The sequence below is a fragment of the Nerophis lumbriciformis genome, linkage group LG34 (assembly GCF_033978685.3).
Source record: "Nerophis lumbriciformis linkage group LG34, RoL_Nlum_v2.1, whole genome shotgun sequence".
In the NCBI taxonomy this organism is placed as follows: domain Eukaryota; kingdom Metazoa; phylum Chordata; class Actinopteri; order Syngnathiformes; family Syngnathidae; genus Nerophis; species Nerophis lumbriciformis.
Window position 1 is genome coordinate 5,665,737 of NC_084581.2, and position 5,197 is coordinate 5,670,933.

Genomic DNA, 5,197 nt, shown 5'->3' on the forward strand with positions numbered 1-5,197 from the left:
TGGTGAGGACGGCGGAAAAGATCTGCAGGACTCCTCTCCTATCCAGGAGATCGCAAAAAGCGCTGCCTGACCAGGGCTCAGAAAATTTGCAAAGACTTCTCCCACCCCCACCAACGACTGTTTTCACTGCTGGACTCTAGAAAGAGGTTCCGCAGCCTCCGAAGCAGAACCTCCAGCTTCTGTAACAGCTTCTTCCCTCAGGCCGTAAGACTCTTGAACGCATTATAATTAAATTATCCCCTCAACTCCCCTCAAAATGGATTAACTCGCTGGAATAAAAAAAACAATATAACATACACCCATAAACGTGGGCGCATGTGGAAAAAGTGCAATATATTTATCTGCACAGTAATCTTTTTATTTATTTATATATATTTAAGTATATTTATTTACTTTATATACATATTTATATTTTATTTTTATTTATTTATATATGCACCTTATTGCTTTTTTATCCTGCACTACCATGAGCTTATGTAACGAAATTTTGTTCTTATCTGTGCTGTAAAGTTCAAATTTGAATGACAATAAAAAGAAAGTCTAAGTCTTTACCAGAATAATGATCTTTTGTAAGGTTTGCAAAGACACAAGTTATTTTTTTTTTTTTACTCAATATGACAGTGTTACTGTCATACTAAATATGAAAGTTCTAAAAACATAACTCCAAAACCAAACAAGCAATGTATTTTGGTAAGGTTTACAATTACAAAAATTAGGTTTTACTCATGACAGTATACCTGCCACATTCAATTTGACATTTATTTAAACATAACTCCTAAACCACACATGCACAATGGCTAATAATACCTGGGGAAATGTCTCTTTGTAAGTTTTACTGGAAAAAAATATCTTTTAGGTTTGTACAGACACAAGTTAGTTTTTTTTACTCAATATGACAGTATAACTGTCATACTAAATATGAAAAATATATAAACATTACTCCAAAACCAAACATGTGTTATGTCTAAAAATGCCTGTAATATTGTATCTGTGAGTTTTACTAGATTCAGTTGTTTTTGTAAGGTGTGCAAATACAAAAATTAGGTTTTATTTACTTTGACAGTTATTTAAACATAACTCCTAAACAACAAATGCGCAATGGCTAATAATGCTTGGAGAAATGTATCTTTGTTTGTTTTACTAGAATGATTATATTTTGTAAAGTTTGCAAAGACACAAGTTAGTTTTTTTTACTTAATATGACAGTATAACTGTTATACTATATCCATCCATTTTCTTCCGCTTATCCGAGGTCGGGTTGCGGGGGCAGCAGCCTAAGCAGAGAAGCCCAGACTTCCCTCTCCCAAGCCACTTCGTCCAGCTCTTCTCGGGGGATCCTGAGGCGTTCCCAGGCCAACCGGTTTACATAGTCTTCCCAATGTGTCCTCTGTCATCCCCGTGGCCTCCTGCTGGTCGGACTTGCCCTAACGAAAAAAGCAATAAAAAAGGATTCAAACACAACTCCTAAACCAAATATATATAATGTCTAAAATGCCTGTAATATTGAATCAATGTGAGTTTTACTTGAATCAGTTGTTTTTGTAAGGTTTGCAAAAACAAAAATTAAGTTTAACACTTAATGACTGTATAACTGCCACACTCAATATGACAGTTATTTAAACATAACTCCTAAACTACACATGAACATTTTCTAATAATGCATGAAGAAATGTATCTTTGTGAGTTTTACTAGTAACATTTTCTTTTGTAAGGTTTGCAAAGACACAAGTTAGTTTGTTATACTCACTATGACTTTACGGTGGCAGAGGGGTTAGTGCATCTGCCTCACAATACGAAGGTCCTGAGTAGTCTTGGGTTCAATCCCGGGCTCGGGATCTTTCTGTGTGGAGTTTGCATGTTCTCCCCGTGACTGCGTGGGTTCCCTCCGGGTACTCCGGCTTCCTCTCACCTCCAAAGACATGCACCTGGGGATAAGTTGATTGGCAACACTAAATTGGCCCTAGTGTGTGGATGTGAGTGTGAATGCTGTCTGTCTATCTGTGTTGGCCCTGCGATGAGGTGGCGACTTGTCCAGGGTGTACCCCGCCTTCCGCCCGATTGTAGCTGAGATAGGCTCCAGCGCCCCCCGCGACCCCAAAGGGAATAAGCGGTAGGAAATGGATGGATGGAAGGACTTTACAGTCACACTCCATATGACAGTTATTTAAAAATAACTTCTAAACCACACATGCAAAATGGCTAATAATGCCTGTAGAAATGTATCTTTGTGAGTTTTACTGGGAAAAAATATTTTTTAAGGTTTGTAAAGACACAAGTTAGTTTTTTTTATTCAATATAACACTGTCATACATATGAAAGTTATAGTAACATAACTCCAAAACCAAACATGTAAAATGTCTAAAAATGCCTGTAATATTGAATCTATGTGAGTTTTACCAGAATCAGGTATTGTGGTAAGGTTAACATTTACAAAAATTACGTTTTACTCATGATAACAGTATAACTGCCACATTCAATTTGACATTTATTTAAACATAACTCCTAAACCACACAATGGCTAATAATGCCTGGAGAAATGTCTCTTTGTGAGTTTTACTGGAAAAAATTATTTTTTAAGGTTTGTACAGATACAAGTTAGTTTTTTTTATTCAATATGACAGTATTACTGTCATACTAATTATGAAAGTTATATAAACATTACTCCAAAACCAAACATGCATTATGTCTAAAATGCCTGTTATATTGTATCCATGTGAGTTTTAGTAGAATCTTTTGTTTTCATAAGGTTTGCAATGACAAAATATGGGTTTTACTCACTATGACAGTATACAAAGTCATAGTGATAATGTGTGTATATGTATATATATATATATATATATATATATATATATATATATATATATATATATATATATATATATGTATGTATATGTATGTGTATATATATGTATATATATATATATATATATATATATATATATATATATATATATATATATATATATATATATATATATATATATATACAGGTAAAAGCCAGTAAATTAGAATATTTTGAAAAACTTGATTTATTTCAGTAATTGCATTCAAAAGGTGTAACTTGTACATTATATTTATTCATTGCACACAGACTGATGCATTCAAATGTTTATTTCATTTAATTTTGATGATTTGAAGTGGCAACAAATGAAAATCCAAAATTCCGTGTGTCACAAAATTAGAATATTACTTAAGGCTAATACAAAAAAGGGATTTTTAGAAATGTTGGCCAACTGAAAAGTATGACAATGAAAAATATGAGCATGTACAATACTCAATACTTGGTTGGAGCTCCTTTTGCCTCAATTACTGCGTTAATGCGGCGTGGCATGGAGTCGATGAGTTTCTGGCACTGCTCAGGTGTTATGAGAGCCCAGGTTGCTCTGATAGTGGCCTTCAACTCTTCTGCGTTTTTGGGTCTGGCATTCTGCATCTTCCTTTTCACAATACCCCACAGATTTTCTATGGGGCTAAGGTCAGGGGAGTTGGCGGGCCAATTTAGAACAGAAATACCATGGTCCGTAAACCAGGCACGGGTAGATTTTGCGCTGTGTGCAGGCGCCAAGTCCTGTTGGAACTTGAAATCTCAATCTCCATAGAGCAGGTCAGCAGCAGGAAGCATGAAGTGCTCTAAAACTTGCTGGTAGACGGCTGCGTTGACCCTGGAGCTCAGGAAACAGAGTGGACCGACACCAGCAGATGACATGGCACCCCAAACCGTCACTGATGGTGGAAACTTTACACTAGACTTCAGGCAACGTGGATCCTGTGCCTCTCCTGTCTTCCTCCAGACTCTGGGACCTCGATTTCCAAAGGAAATGCAAAATTTGCATGGTTGGGTGATGGTTTGGGGTGCCATGTCATCTGCTGGTGTCGGTCCACTCTGTTTCCTGAGATCCAGGGTCAACGCAGCCGTCTACCAGCAAGTTTTAGAGCACTTCATGCTTCCTGCTGCTGACCTGCTCTATGGAGATGGAGATTTCAAGTTCCAACAGGACTTGGCGCCTGCACACAGCGCAAAATCTACCCGTGCCTGGTTTACGGACTATGCTATTTCTGTTCTAAATTGGCCCGCCAACTCCCCTGACCTTAGCCCCATAGAAAATCTGTGGGGTATTGTGAAAAGGAAGATGCAGAATGCCAGACCCAAAAACGCAGAAGAGTTGAAGGCCACTATCAGAGCAACCTGGGCTCTCATAACACCTGAGCAGTGCCAGAAACTCATCGACTCCATGCCACGCCGCATTAACGCAGTAATTGAGGCAAAAGGAGCTCCAACCAAGTATTGAGTATTGTACATGCTCATATTTTTCATTTTCATACTTTTCAGTTTGCCAACATTTCTAAAAATCCCTTTTTTGTATTAGCCTTAAGTAATATTCTAATTTTGTGACACACGGAATTTTGGATTTTCATTTGTTGCCACTTCAAATCATCAAAATTAAATGAAATAAACATTTGAATGCATCAGTCTGTGTGCAATGAATAAATATAATGTACAAGTTACACCTTTTGAATGCAATTACTGAAATAAATCAAGTTTTTCAAAATATTCTAATTTACTGGCTTTTACCTGTATATATTTATCTCACCAGCTCAGTGGCCTTGTGGTTTGAGTGTCCGCCCTGGGACTGATAGGTTGTGAGTTCAAACCCTGGCCGAGTCATACCAAAGACTACAAAAAATGGGACTGCTCACTGCTCCCCTCACCTCCCAGGGGGTGGAACAAGGGGATGAGTCAAATGCAGAGGACACATTTCAGTGACAGTCATTGGGACTTTAACTTTAACTTCATTTTAGCCCTGGGTATGTAACTTTTTTTTCATCAGTATTTATGAATACCTTCTTGATTAGTATTAATTTTTGTAATCAGCCTAACCTAATAATCTTTGTGATGAATACATGCTTGCATATCATTTGACAAGGTTTATCCTATTAAATTGTAAGTAGGTTAGATATAATTATTGAATATGATTAAAATCAAGAGTAAGATTACTAATTCACTGTTAATATTTGAGTGGGTCCCGGGCCCCCCTGTAGTAGACAAATTGGGCCCTCCGATGTCAAAATGGTTAAAACCCCCTGCTTTTAAACAAGTTAGGTATGCTGAGTAGTTTACTTCACTCTGCCCTCTGGCGGCCATCAGGAGTAGTGCGTGCGTTTACTTTGTGGTTTACGTCTGACGTCACAGCCCGGA